We start from the raw sequence: 15504 nt of genomic DNA, 5'->3' as shown, positions 1-15504 counted from the left end.
ACCCCGCCGTCACGGCACCCCCCTGCCCTGCACCCATCCCAGATGCCACCAGAGGCATCCCAGATGGCATCCCGGCATCCCAGACGCCGCCAGCCGCCAGAGGGCGCTTCCGCCGGGTCATCCGTTTGCCCCGCAAACTGACCCTTCAGGTGTGCGGGAATTCTGGGGGGGGGGGGGGAGGGCGCGCGTGTGGCGGACACGATGACTCGCTGGCGCAGTGACATAATTCCGAGCACCAGTGGGTGTCGGCCATGCCCCAGGTGAGGCGTGGCCTCCGGATATACACGCGGGCCCGCAGTCCAGAGCACGGCAGTGCTGATGAGTGAGCAAGGAATAAAGAGCTCGAGTTAACCCAAAGCGTTGTGGCCTACCTTTGTTTAACGTGTGTGCCCAGCACCACACGGCCGTGTTTCAAATCTTTGAGCCGTTCGGTTTCCAGGTTACATACGTCATAGAGAGATGAAGGTTGTGCCAATGTCCTCTTTTTTGGTACATTTTCATTTATCAAAATTTAATAAAAGAGATCAATTAAAACAGGTTTAAAACGTTTTTAAATAACGGTGTGTAGCTTTAAAACCTGTTTTTTCGTTGACTTGTAATGTTGACGAAGGGATTCCCCTATTTTAAATATCACCGATATTGTTTGGTTGATTGTGACGTCACATTCCATCATTTCTCGAGTTACGTGGATCGCGAACGCGTCGTCTTGTTTCCCGTGGACCCCAAGTGATTTTTCTCACAATGTCGATCCGCTTTGTCGCGGTTCTGTTGACCGGATGTCTTACGTCGATCTATTTATCCTTCGACAAGTTGTTTGTCGTTACCCCCAAGAAGCCAGTCACCTTTCTCGATTGGCTTTGCAGCTTCGGTTACACTTCTCCGGTAAAGGGAATCCATCATTTACATCTCCGTGCTCCTCTTCACACGCATTTTAAATGTCGATTTTAAATGATTTAAAATGTGGAACTCAAAATGACGGACCGGACACCATTTGGTCGAGTTCACGCCACGACAAGTTTGCAAGGAAACCGGCGTGTGGTTAAGCGGTGACGAGCACTCCGTTCCGTTGGAGTGCTTGTTTGAGCTCTTTGAATCCAGCAAGCAGCTAGGTAAGCGGTAGCAAGCTGCTTGTTAACGGAACACACCCCGGGTCTCTCCTTTTCCACTCTAAGAGAGATATGTGGATCGGTTGGTTAGGTCGACCGGACACACTATGCCCATTGAACCATAAATATCATGTGTGTCGATGTTGATGAGTACGTTGTTTATTTCAGCCGGACTGTCCACATCAGGCTCCGCCCCACTCGGTCACGCAACAGGAAGGGATAACCCCACTTCCGTGTCACCCACATCATGGCTAGCTTCTTCACATCTAAAGCATACATATTGCAAAAAAGCATCCTCGACTGTGCAAATCACATTTAATCAAAATCATCCGTTCATAACTTTTTTAGATATCCTTGTGGAGCTATGCTCGCACGATAAAGCCGGGAAAAATGGACGACACCAGGAACGAAGTTTCACTGAGCTATTTATTCTAGTTCAACTCGAAAGAACTCAAAAGCAATGAATAGCCCTTTAACACGGGCGGCAATTCATATCAAAAGTTCACCACACAAAAGCCACGCCTCTCAGGCGGGGCGTGGTATGCAAATAAGTCAGCCACGCCTCTCAACGGGGCGTGGTATGCAAGTCGAGAGTCCGCCCGGGCAAGGCAAGTCCAGACACGTCCGGGCAAGTAACCACCCGCCGGTTACGTCATCGGCCGGTGCAAGGTGATTGTGTCATGCTTCCGGTAACCGCTACATCCTGCTATATATCGTTTTTGGTCCGATCTCCCAATGGTGAAGAATCACTTTAGAAATTAAATAATTATCATATCCGAATCCATATTCAGATCTTCACCAAAATCGAATAGATTCTTCCTTGTCAGACATCCAACCAACAAGTTTCGTCCACATCCGTCCACAATCTTTTGAGATATCCTGCCATGTATCGTTTTTGGCCCAATCTCCCAATGGTGAAGAATCACTTTAGAAATTAAATAATTATCATATCCGAATCCATTTTCAGATCTTCACCAAAATCGAATAGATTCTTCCTTGTCAGACATCCAACCAACAAGTTTCGTCCACATCCGTCCACAATCTTTTGAGATATCCTGCTATATATCGTTTTTGGCTCAATCTCCCAATGGTGAAGAATCACTTTAGAAATTAAATAATTCACATATCCGAATCCATATTCAGATCTTCACCAAAATCGAAATGAATTGTCCTTGTCACACACACAACCTGTCCACCAAGTTTCGTCCAAATCCGTCCACAACCTTTTGAGATATCCTGCTATATATCGTTTTTGGCCCAATCTCCCAATGGTGAAGAATCACTTTATAAATTAAATAATTGTCATATCCGAATCCATATTCAGATCTTCACCAAAATCGAACAGATTCTTCCTTGTCAGACATCCAACCAACAAGTTTCGTCCACATCCGTCCATAACTTTTTGAGATCTCCTGCTATGTGTCGTTTTTGGCCCTATCTCCAAATGTTGAAGAATCGCTTAAAAATTATAGGAGCTGGATCCGAATCTGGATCTTCACCAAAAATCTTGTCATTTCGTCCTTGTCACATTCGCTACCTCTGTGCCAAATTTCGCCCGAATCCGTCCACAACTTTTGGAGATATTTTGTTCACAAACGGACAGACAGACAGACAAATGGACAAACAGACAGACAGGGATGAAATCATTTCTTCCGTTTTAACCCCTGTGACCCGTAGTCCCCACTCCCTGGGGTATGAACCGGTAGTCAAATCCCCAAAATTGTTACGTATTTCATACGCTCCCCAATGCTTTTTGCATGTATGAAGTTTCATGAGAAAATGTGTAAAAATGTACCCGTAATTGCATTTTCTGGTATTACACACCGCACCTTTCCTGTGCCATCACCAGGCGCTGCATAACGTCATTGGCGGGCACCGAAGGGGGCTTGGCAATGACGCACGCTGATAGGGAGGACTCGGTTTTCACTCTGGTTGTTTGTTTGTTGTACACCGCACCTTTCCTGTGCCATCACCAGGCGCTGCATAACGTCATTGGCGGGCACCGAAGGGGGCTTGGCAATGACGCATGCTGAAAGGGGTACTCAGTTTTCACTCTGGTTGTTGCACACCACTCCTTGCTGGAACGGTGTAAAAGGACGAATTACGATATTTGTGCGTGGAGGAGGGAATGGATTGAGAATGAAATAGGAGATCACACACATGGGGTTATTCAAAGACACATCCCTTTAATCCAGGAAGATATTCGACTTCCTGTCCATTTAATGGCTTCTTATCCATGTTTCTTGTGCAGCATTTCTTGTGCAGTAAGAATTGTCCCAATTTATGTGTGAAGTATGATATTGATGATAACATTGAATGGTGGATTTTATTTATGGGTTTAAAAATTGATCATGTCTCCTCCAATGTGTGCACTCACTTTGAACTGCATTTGTCTTATATTCCTCATTTTTTGTGTTCTGCTTGAATAGGAGAAATCGATCTTTGATTGGTTTTGGACGACAAAGAAACAGGAAGCTCCAACATACTTCTGGCAATGCGTCATCTTCTTGTGTTTAATTCACTGTCTCTTCGTGCTGGCCAGGATCGTTCATTCTCTTCGTTGGCTTTGGCAACGGCTTCCGGTAAGTCAATGATGCTGTTTTACCATTTGTTCTGTAATTTGTTCGACAAACAAAAATGACCACACTGTAGTCACAACCTGAGACAAAATCAGTTAACGGGTCGATCGGGAAATGAGCATTTAAAACGCTCTTAAAAGATGAACAGTGCGATTGGGAAACACATTTAATGCACATTGAAATAATTAACTCGACACCTATCATCCATGTCACTTACCCACGGTTATATCAGGACGAGCAGATTCGTCACATGGTCACGGATTGCTTGACCCCAATATGGGGCCGTTCAAAAATTACGTAACGCAATTTTGTTTGTAGTAATTTGTAGAACGTAACACTTGATTACATAACGTAACGTTTGATTACATAACGTAACGCTTGATTACTGAGTGTTCTGATGTACAGTGCATTCTGACAAGCTCGAGTAAACTTTACTATTATTTGACTTATGATTCGATTTTTGGGTTCCCTCATTGTAAATAACACTTCACCCAAGCAGTCAATGGAAATGTGATGCACCAAATCCCGGCAGTGCATAATCAGCAGAAACCTGCAGGCCTAATGTGTGACGCCCACCAGAAAACCAAGATGGTGGCCATATCATTTAATCTCAGTGCTATGGTGGGTCTCAGTGCTTTTTTATGCTGATTTAGTTTCAACAATGGGTTTTGCAGATTGCAAGAGTCTATTAAAGTAATAGGACAATGGGTTTATAAAAGGACGAATTACGATAGAAAATGGTTTTAATAAAATTTTTTAAATTTATTAAAAAAAAAAATTATGTTGTAGGCTCCAGGCACGGACTATGTAGCCCTCATCGAGGCCAGGCCTTAAATAAAAGAGAAGAAAAGTGTATGATGTTTGTTTGCGAGAAAGAGATTAAAGTTGGGCCGGTAGCTCCAGTTTGAGTGAGACAGAGAGTAAGACCAGCAATCCTGACACGGAGAGTGTAAGATGGTTCCACACTACAGATGAAGAGCGGGGTATGTCGATGCACATACTTCCCATCTGATCACTTGAAACAACGTGAATGGAATCTAAACCTACATTGTCCAGCAAGTTTGATTGACCTGACAAGACTATAACTGTCGCCGCCCATGTAAGCAGTTCTTCATTTTATAGCGGATTGTACCCTAGGGAGATTGATTGGTAGACGAGGGAGATTGATTGGTAAAACCTCCGACAATTGTCACTGCTCAGTTCCCTAAGATGAACTTCGTGGACCGGATGGGTGGGAGAGAGGTCGTTGATTTACCGACGAACATCAAAATTCGCTTCAATAAGAGATAATAAACGCCTCGCCAATTCAAATTACGCATCGAATTGAGATGAGCACGTCGTTCATCTTCCTGCTCATCCTCGTCGACCAATTCAGCGGTGTTGATGTTCCCATCATCAGAAGGCTTTGCTTCGTATGTGTGTGGTCATGGTGTTCGGCATTTCCAATTCTAGGCTGAGGTGAGTGTTTTCATCGGTAGAGGGGTCGAACTCCAAAAACAAATCTGATACGCAGCTACAGCAGGGGTGGGGAACCTTTTTCCTGTCGAGGGCCATTTCGATTTTTAGAACATCCTTCGAGGGCCATGCTAAATGATTGAATACATATATCGGACTCGCCTAATGCGATGGCTGGAACTGTTTCTCTTTGGCGAGGCGTTTGGTGTCAGGTGGTCGTGATGATGATGCTACTCGCAGCTGGTTTTGCAGGTTTGGGTCAGTCAGTCTTGAGCGGAACCGAGTCTTTGCAAGAGTCAGTTTTGAAAAGAACTGCTCACAGCTGTAGGTCGTCCCGAACAGTGATGCAAACTTCAGTGCATGTCTCCTCAGAATGGGAAAATCCTCAGCACGTACATACAGTTTGTAGAACTCGAGCAAAGGGAGGTTGTTGTACCTAGCTTTGAGCTCGTCATTGCTTTGCAGCTCAATGATTTCGTGTTGTAGGTTGTCGGGCACATCAGCTGGTTCCACATTAAACGGCGTGGCAAATATGTTCAGTTCCCTTTGTTTACTTTTCATGTCCTGGAACCTTTCATGTCCTGGAAAGCGCGACATCCCGCATCTGCCTTTCTTTTCTTGTTAGTCGCCATGTTTGCATATGCTGAATGAAATGATGACATGAGATCACGCGATCACTTGACTGTCCGGAAGGTCGCATAACGCAGTTACGAGTTACGACTGTCCGGAACTCACTTGACTGTCCGGAAGGTCGCATAACGCAGTTACGAGTTACGACTGTCCGGAACTCACTTGACTGTCCGGAAGGTCGCATAACGCAGTTACGAGTTACGACTGTCCGGAACTCACTTGACTGTCCGGAAGGTCGCATATCGCAGTTACGAGTTACGACTGTCCGGAACTCACTTGACTTTCCGGAAGGTCGCATATCGCAGTTACGATTAATCGCAAATTAGTTTTAATTTGATGGCAATTATTCTGTTCGCACCAACATATTTTGCCAACGTCAAATAAATGAACAAGTTCTCAAATGTGCCGTCCGAGGCAGCGTCTGCTCGCCACGTTCGGCATTCGTTTACTGTTACAACACGTGAAAGCTCGCTCCTCTCTGATTGGTTGAATCGTTTTTGGCCATAACTTGGTTACCCTTTGTCCGATTAATTAAAAACCTTGAAAAGGAGAGATTACTGGAATTATAGATAGATGAATTGCCTCGCGGGCCGGATCAAACGGTCTCGCGGGCCGGATCAAACGTTCCCCACCCCAGAGCTACAGGATCATTGTTCAATTCCTCTGCCGTCGAAGAGGTTGTGCGATTAGACGCCATCTTGCTCACTGAGTCAAGTCACAGGTGGGCGTGTCGATGTTGTCCCGAGATGACGTCATGTGCTGAAGGACCTTGTTTCTAGAGCCCCCAATAAAACCCCTATTTTTATTGTTGTAACAATGGAAACTAATTGAAACGTCTTCAAAGCATTTATGAAGGTGGGATTTTCTATCATTACCTCCGTCACCAAAGGTGAATGGACGTTATGTTTTCACCCCTGTCTGTCCATTTGTTTGTCCATTTGTTTGTTTGTAAACAAAATATCTCAAAAAGTTATCGACGGATTCGGACGAAATTTGGCAGGGAGGTAGCGTATGTGACAAGGACGAAATGATTAGATTTTGGTGAAGATCCGTATTCGGATCCAGTTACTAGAATTTTTAAGTGATTCTTCAACATTGGGAGATAGGCCCAAAAACGATATACAACATAAACGATTTCCAAACACATGCAATGAAGGGAGCGGGAGACAAGAGGGGGAGAGAGGGAAGCACAAAAGCACAACAACAGCAGAGAACAACGACGTCGGTAGATCTGTGGAAGGGGGAGGGCTGGGGAGGAGGGAGGGTACACGTTATAAAGCAAATGAACACCACTAGGAATTTCAGGAAAGAAGTTGGGGGTTTAAATATGCGGATTTTGGGGTGTTTTAACGGGGGTAGAAAAGATCAAGGTTTTGGATGGGGGAAGATAAGAGATGGTGGTGAACAGCTGTTTCAAAGACTTGGAGGGAGGAGAGGGATTGAAGAGAGTGAGGGAGTTTGTTCCAGAGGTGGGAGAAAAGAGGAATGAAAGAGTGAAGGTGAGCAGATAGTCTTGATTTTGGCAGTTTCACCAGAAGAGGGTTGCTGGCAGATCTTGTGCGTCCTGTAGGAATATTTGGGGGGAAATAGGAGTCGGTATAAGACAGAAAGACCTCCAACCTGCCTGCGGTGAGTGAGTGAAAGGCCCTCAGAATCAGCTTCATCGCGGGAGATTCCAATGATTCTGAAAGCTTTGGATTCAACAGCGTGAAGCCGAGCCAGGTGTGAGGCAGGAGCACCAGCCCAGAGGGGGGAACAGTATTCCATTGAGCTGCAGATGAAGATATGTAGAGAAGGCAATATGACTGCTTCCATTGTGCTATCACTTCAATGAATGGAAATAAAAGTTTGAACCAATTAAAAGCACCTAAAACACAGATTAAATGGTTTTTTTCCAAACAAAAAGCAAAAATCACTTTCATTTTCACTTTTTTAATTCGTCGAAATCAGTGAGCTGTTCCCAGTTCCGAGGGCGTCCATCAAATGGTGGCGTCTGGATTTTATGGAGAACACCGGATGTTGTTAAATTAATGTTGCGACATTTTAAATGTTTGATATGTACATTATGAATAGCTATTACCATTAACCTATCGTGATTGCGAGCTCCAGTTGTGTGTATGAAATGGTGTGTGTTTTGCAGAATTTGAAATCTTCGCCAACAGTGTATTACCACATAAGCGCTGTTCTGTGTATGCTGTTGCTTTCCTTTACCTCAATCTGGATTTTCTTTAAGAAGCTGTTTCGGCCTCCACAAAAGAAGGAAGTGACCTTTCATAATTGGATATACAGCATGTTTTCGACTCCACCGGTAAGTCTGCAGAAAATTGCCGACAGATTGTATGCGTTTTAAGGCTGACTTTTGTATGTGTGTGTATATGGATGTATATGTATATATTGTTACGTATTACCTCCCCAAACCCCGGTTACGGTGCACCTCAGAGTCTGGAGTGGGAAAACGGCAGAAAGACTTGTTATTTTGAGTGTTCTAATAAACCATGGTAAAACCACACCAATGCAATTGTAGAACAAATCAAGTAATTGTATTAAGAACTCTCACATACACAATAATAACACTATGAAAGAAAGTACAATGAAAATATCACTTGCATCAAATGAACAATGCCTATGATGGTACCATCATTCTCCAATGCTCTCAAAGCAAGGAACTCACGATACACCAAACGTGAGTGGAATGTAACATTCTCCAAAGTCCATGCACAAATCCTGACGCGGTGAGGGTCGAAATCATGCAGAATGGCAAAACAACAGGCAGGTATTGGCGCGGCTGTGGATGAGGAGTTACAAGGTGAGAGGTCGACATGGGAATTGAGCCGATATGTAAACCAACGGCAATCCACATGGTGAGGTCGATATGGGAATCCTACTGACAAAACAAGATGTACCAAGCTGACACCCTCTTCGAGGACAAAATGGCATATCGGCCTGTAATGGAGGCGCTCGCTCCCTCCAACAATGACTCACACTTTGTGATAAAACCTGAAACGCAGGTTTAATTGCACTCGCAATATATGACGATGTTGCGGACAATCCCTTTCCCAGGAAGCCTCAACTCATTCGCTAGCTGTATCAAAAATGTTCGCTCGCAGCCTCGACGCGACTCACAGCTGTCTCTATCCTCCTTTTGCCTCTTCCGGCCTCTTTGCCGTATCTTAATTTCTCCTTCAAAACATCTATTTTTACCTTTTTTCTAAAGTCATCTCCATATCACACAAAAATCTTTACAACGATATTACATCAAACTAAAAATATTCTACGAGCAAAAAATAAAAACAAAAGCGGCACTGACGGATCCGTAACAATATGTGTGTGTGTGTGTGTGTGTGTGTGTGTGTGTGTGTGTGTGTGTGTGTGTGTGTGTGATGGATCCGTTGACTAGGACTCAAGACTCAATGACAGAGAGAAAAGAACAACTGAGATATTTATTTGATTCGTCAAACACACAAGCTTGGATTGAAAGCAAAATGCTTAAAACGGAGGCCCACAAGGACCAGAATTCCAACATGATGCTCTGAAATAATTCGTTCAAGCTTTCATTTTATAAAGGGAATATTGGGGTGTGGTTTTAGCTCTCGAGACAAAGGAAAGACAGAGTAGTCTCCAAGGTCATTCAAGGGTCAAACAACATGTTGACGATTTTCCAGAGTCCTGGTTTTTAGGGGGAAAGTTCAGCAGGTCGTAAAAAATGTCAAACATGAAAAGTGATAGAACACAGTTTAAGGGAGACTGGAAAGATACGGTTGGTCTTCACAGAGTGCAGGATCATGCCATCAGGGCCTGGATTTACAAAGCATATAACTCCTTATAACAGGTTTTCAAAGGAATATTTCGACAGTAAGAGAACATGCCATCACAGTAACTTAATTCTTTAACAGGAAATATAATGGATAAGGTTTACAAAGCAACATATACAAATTAGTTATTTTTGGTAATTGAGCAACATCTTTAGAACACAGAAGAAGGGGGGGGGGGGGGGGGGTTCTGAACCCCCACATGTGCGTGTGTGTGTGTATATATATATATATATATATATATATATATATATATATATATAATAAAACAGGAGTGTCCGTCTGTCCCCAAACTACGCCCTCAGTTTTGGGCCTCGCCCCACCAAACCTGTGGAACGTTTTGGGGTCCCAGCGGATGTTGTAAACCTCTTAACACTATATGTGGTAGGAGGTTTCAAAAATTCCTCAATAAAATTATGATTTCGAAATTGACTCAATACGGAGCTGCTCCGAAATCCGGAAGTGAACAGATGATGACAATGGGCTAGTTTGATAATATCTCAATACAATCGTGACTTAACACAGTATTTTGTTATAGTATTAATTTATGATTGGAATGATGCTGTTTGGAATGAAAATAGAGATATTGAGTTCAAATGAATGAGGAAATGATGTGAGGGTTTCTACTTTCGATCCATGATATTTGCGGTTCGCCAGATGCAGATTCGCTATTGACTGGGTAAAGAACCATTCAGACTGGGTACGTTTTTTGTCAAATCCTTGACGAACCGGCTGTCCATGTCTGACGTTCATCTGAAAGTGGCAGAGGAATGTGGAATTCAATGCTTCATTGTTTCCCATTCGTCGTTTTTTGCCCAAGTCATTCACGAATCGGCTGTACATGTCTGACGTTTGACTGAAGGTGGCCCAGGAACTTGAAATTTCTTGGTTCCATGGTTTAGCATTCCCCGTTTTCCGCATTGCTTGTTTGCTTTTGGCTTCCCCACCCGTGCATAGCACGGGTACCTCACTAGTATGTACATATACATGTATATATTTACATACATATTTCAGTTTATGATCGCGGAACAACTTGTTTAACTTGAATGTTATATTTTCAACATGAATCAGAACATGAATAGGAAGACAAGTCTTTTGTTTTAATGTACTTTGGCTCTGATTTCATTCGGATCATGCATGTGCAGAGAGGAGTGCGATTACTGTTTTACTCTGTCTCCCGGATAGTCAAACAAAATTGAAAACCATTCCAAAGAGGAAACTTACTGTTTTTAATTAAGGACGTCATAAAGGACACAAACAACAATCACAAATAATTAATGTAACATGTTAGATCGATGGTGATAGATGGCGTGGAAAATGGCGGTAAAACCCATAATTTGAATACACTACGCACAATTAAAACTCATACTTGAGATATTTTATAATAAACTAGACGAAACCACCCGGCGTTGCTCGGGTTCTTTTTGAATGAATTTACTACTATAATTCAGCTTTTACTCGCGGCCGAAGAAGATTGACAACTATAGTTCAGCTCAGCTTTTAATTGCGAAATGGGCCCAGCCCGGCCAAAGCAGCCTCGACCGGCCTCGGCACCTAGCCTATAACCTTCCCGGGGCCCGTCCCAACATTTTTGGTTCTTTTTGAATTAATTCACTACTATAATTCAGCTTTTATTCGCGGCTGCAGAAGATTGACTCCTATAATTCAGCTCAGCTTTTAATTGTGAAATGGGCCCAGCCCGGCCGAAGCGGCCTCGACCGGCCTCACCACCTAGCTTATAACCTTCACGGGGCCCGTCCCTACATTTTTAGTTCTTTTTGAATGAATTTACTCCTATAATTCAGTTTTTACTCGCGGCCGTAGAAGATTGACTACTATAATTCAACTCAGCTTTTAATTGCGAAATGGGCCCAGCCCGGCCGAGGTGGGCCTCGACGGGCCTCGCCACCTAGCCTATAACCTTCCCGGGGCCCATCCCGACATTTTTTATTTTAGAGGTTTCCTCCCATCTTTCACCGTTCAGGAGATTAGCGCGTGCAAACAAACAAACAAACAAACAAAGGAAAAATCGGTCAGAGACCAAGGACTTGCTGGAATGTACTTTTTTAATTGGCCATTTTGGACAAATATGGCGGCCGAACCACGTGACCGATGATGCCATCATTATTTGTTTTCTAAACTAATTGATTCCTAGATTATGCTCAAGAAATTTCATCTTGATCGGATGAAGTTTTGTACTTGTAGAATTATGACGTCATAATGGAGGCACCTATGACATCACCATTAACATATTTTATTCCCCATGGAGAGTTCTTTACAATGAGCCATGTCTCAATTTTTTCTATTCAGCACTTTCGGAGATATAGAGGTGCAAAGTTTTTCGGTTTTTCCAATATGACGGCCGAACCACGTGACCGATGACGTCATCATTATTTATTTTCTCCACCCGTTTATGCCGTCATGCCGCTCAAGAAATTGCATTTTGATTGGATGAAGTTTTGTACTTGTTGAATTATCGAATTATGATGTCATAATGGAGGCCTTGGGCCGAGAGAGTTAAAAATTGGGCACAGTCTATTCCAGGGCAAGACAAATATGTGTGTAAAGTTTGGCGATTCTATGTGAAACGGTGTAGACGTAGTACTACGCACAAGCAGACAGACAGACAAACAGAAAATCGGTCAGAGACCAAGTACATGAACATATTTTATTCCCCATGGAGAGTTCTTTACAATGAGCAAGGTCTCAATTTTGTCTATTCAGCACTTTCGGAGATATAGAGGTGCGAAGTTTTTCGGTTTTTGCAAGATGGTGGCCGAACCACGTGACTGATGATGTCATCAATTGGGCACAGTCTATTCCAGGGCAAGAAAAATATGTGTGTAAAGTTTGGCGATTACGTGCAACGGTGTAGACGTAGTACTGCAAACAAACAGACAGACAGACAGACAGACAGACAAACCAACCGACCAACATACTTGCCGGAATCTTTTCCGGCAAGTAACAAACAAAAACTTTATTTTATACATATAGATAGATAGAAGATAGAAGATAGATTAGTTCAGATGATCGAAGAAAGAAGATCTTCAAGTCAGGAACTCTTCCATTGTTTTTGGCAATTTCCTCCACCCTGCATATTCAATGCCAAAGCTGTACTGTGCTGATGAAGAAGAGTTTGTGTTCTCGCAATGATGAACAGGCCATACACCGTTTTAGAACATGCTGAGCATCGATCTGGCTCTCAGTCCCATTGTTCCCGAGTCCAGTTCTCGCACTGACTCTTCTTCATCGTAGCACTCGCACTCTTTGTTTGTCTAATACATTTTTAGGTCACCTGGAACGAAGTTCAGGGGAGCTCATGCGATGGCGCGTTGTCCGTCCGTTCACACTTGAAACTTCTTCACCGAAACCGCTGATGGGATTGCGACCAAATTTGGAACAAATGACATTTGTTGTGTTTTGACGAACGTTTGTTCACGGCATTAAAAAAATCGGGGTCTAACGGGTTTTACGGGGGTCAAAGTGGATCTAGGTTTGATCCCCCAAAATAGACATTTGCTTTTTCCTCTGAAACTAAACACACTATTTCGATGAAACTTGACTACACCTTCATCACCTGTGATGTACTGAAGATTGTTCACGGCACTAAGAAAATCGAAGTCTGATGAGGTCTATGGGGGTCAAAGTGGGTCCAGGTTTGCCCCCCAAAATAGACATTTGTTTTCTTCTCTGAAACTACACACACGCTTTCGATGAAACTTTACCACAACCTTCATCAACCGCGCTGTGCCAAAGTTTGTTCACGGCATTAAAAAAAAACTGCCCCTTTGGGGATCTATGGGGGGGGGGGGGGGGGGGGAGGGGGTTCCACCCAAAATAAGTATTTGCTTTGTTATCAGAAACAACACATGCAATTCTGGTGAAACTTAACCACAACCTTAATTACCCATGTTGTACCAGAGTTTGTTCCTGGAATTAAAAAAATCGGGGTCTTATGTGGTCTACAGGGGGGGGGGGGGGGGGTGTGAAGGCTTGCCCCCTAAATAGGTATTTGCTTTTTTCTCAGAACCTACACACACAATTTCGATGAAACTTCACCACAACCTTCATCATCCCTGATGTACCAATGTGTGTTCAAGGCATTAGAAAAATTGTGGTCTGAGGGGTTGGGGAGGGGATTGGCGGTTTGCCCCCCAAAATAGGTATTTTTTGTTTGTTTGTTTAAAGTCTTATGATTATGTTCGTATGATTCTCCATGCTGCGCTTTCTTCCAGCAAGCATTGAAATTGGTTTAAAATACCTTTAGTCGGTGCAGTATACTGTTTATTCCACCAGGTGAGCACCAGGTGCATTGCCCCGATGTTTATTTTTCGATTCAGATGTTTTAACAAATTTCAACAAATATGTTGTAGTATCATATAGTTTCTCTTGTTTTTCGCTCTGTGTAAGTTTGCTTTTAATTCCCATGTTTTGTTGTCTGCCTGAACAGGAGAAGACGTTTGTTGACTGGTTTTATACCGCTGACAGACAGGAATCACCACTCGCCCTTTGGCAAGATCCCTCCTTGTGGGGTTTTTTCTGGTTTGTTCTTCTGTTGCCAAAGATACTTGATTTTCTTGTAATCTGGCTCTGGCGAAAGCTTCAGGTGAGTGGATGATTGATAACTGTTTAGGTTTTTTTTCATTATTGTTGACATTTGCAGATAATAAAATGGGTTTAGTAATAACATTATTGAAACTATTTTTCTCCCATGGGGCAAAGCTGTGTAGAACAGTGTTTGTGTGTCCCGTATGTATGTATGTTTTAATAACATACATATGGAGTTTTCAAAAACTTCTAAAGAGTTCACAGACCCCCCTAATTAGGGTAGAACTTTGATGAATAGCATTACTTGGTAGGTGTTCACACCTGGTGAATCAGAAGGTGTTCACATGCTCCAAGGACGACGTGACTTTAAATTCCTGAAAATCAAAATAATATCTATGAACCCCAAATCTGATGATCACCAAATTGGGGTGTTGGAAAGGTCACACTCTGGATGGCATTTAAAACCAGTAATACCACACATTTATTTTGTTTAAGTCCTTCAAAATTGTAAAAAAAAACTTTAAAAAAGTGTTCAATTTCACCACACTTTATGGTACCGCATGTCTTTGTCTTCGTCCCAGATTTCATGATATTGTGATATTAAAACATACAAACTATATGGAATTATATTGTTTTCTGTGCTTGCAGATACAAGTAATGATAGTTTTAGCTTAATTGGACGAATGAGGGAGTTTCTTGAATGTTTCGTGTGTGTGTGTGTGTGTGTGTGTGTGTGTGTGTGTGTGTGTGTGTGTGTGTGTGTGTGTGTGTGTGTGTGTGTGTGTGTGTGTGTGTGTGTGTGTGTGTGTGTGTGTGTGTGTGTGTGTGTGTGTGTGTGTGTGTGTGTATATGTGTGTGTGTGTTTGTACTAACACCTGAAAAAGCACGATGGTTCTAATAAATGACTTTTTACTCTTCCTTATTAGGACAACAACTGTTATAAAGAAAAAGTGAAAAGCTTCTGCTGCCTGCCCAAGTTGCCCTCTCGGATGAAGCTGAATCAGACCAAAGGTCGGGGACACTAAATATAATTTAAGCAAATGTCTCCATTACAGTGAATGTTTTGAGAATTGTTATAAATTATTTTGAGTAAGATCCTCTTTGTAATCGTTTATTTCCCTTTGCAGGTGATTACACCCGATTTGACACAGTTTCTCACTTCAAAGACCGACAGGTGGCAGATCGATCCCTGTCGAAAGACCCGAACAAGATGAGAAACTGTTCAACCAACCTTATCGTGAAGTCCAAGGCGGAGAGTTTTCCCAAACTTGTGTTGCCTCTACACAAAGTTTGCCGAACAATTCACAGTCCACCACCACGGCCTTGTGCTGCTTCCCCTCCACCCGCACTGCGGGAGACGGTTGTATATCAAGTCGT

General features: G+C 43.0%; 1 long non-coding RNA gene across 1 annotated transcript; it reads left to right on the top strand.

The window, feature by feature from the left end:
• The first annotated feature begins 3143 nt into the window (after window positions 1-3143).
• LOC144892489 (uncharacterized) lies at window positions 3144-15132 on the top strand. The gene is made up of 4 exons (XR_013623695.1): window positions 3144-3688; window positions 7911-8078; window positions 14030-14185; window positions 15054-15132. It is a non-coding gene; the product is annotated as an uncharacterized LOC144892489 (long non-coding RNA).
• Window positions 15133-15504: the final 372 nt, after the last annotated feature.

The sequence above is a fragment of the Myxine glutinosa genome, chromosome 6 (assembly GCF_964187855.1).
Source record: "Myxine glutinosa chromosome 6, kmMyxGlut1.1, whole genome shotgun sequence".
Classification (NCBI taxonomy): Eukaryota; Metazoa; Chordata; class Myxini; order Myxiniformes; family Myxinidae; genus Myxine; species Myxine glutinosa.
The sequence above is the reverse complement of the archived record's forward strand: the minus strand, read 5'-3'. Positions and strand labels throughout refer to the sequence as shown.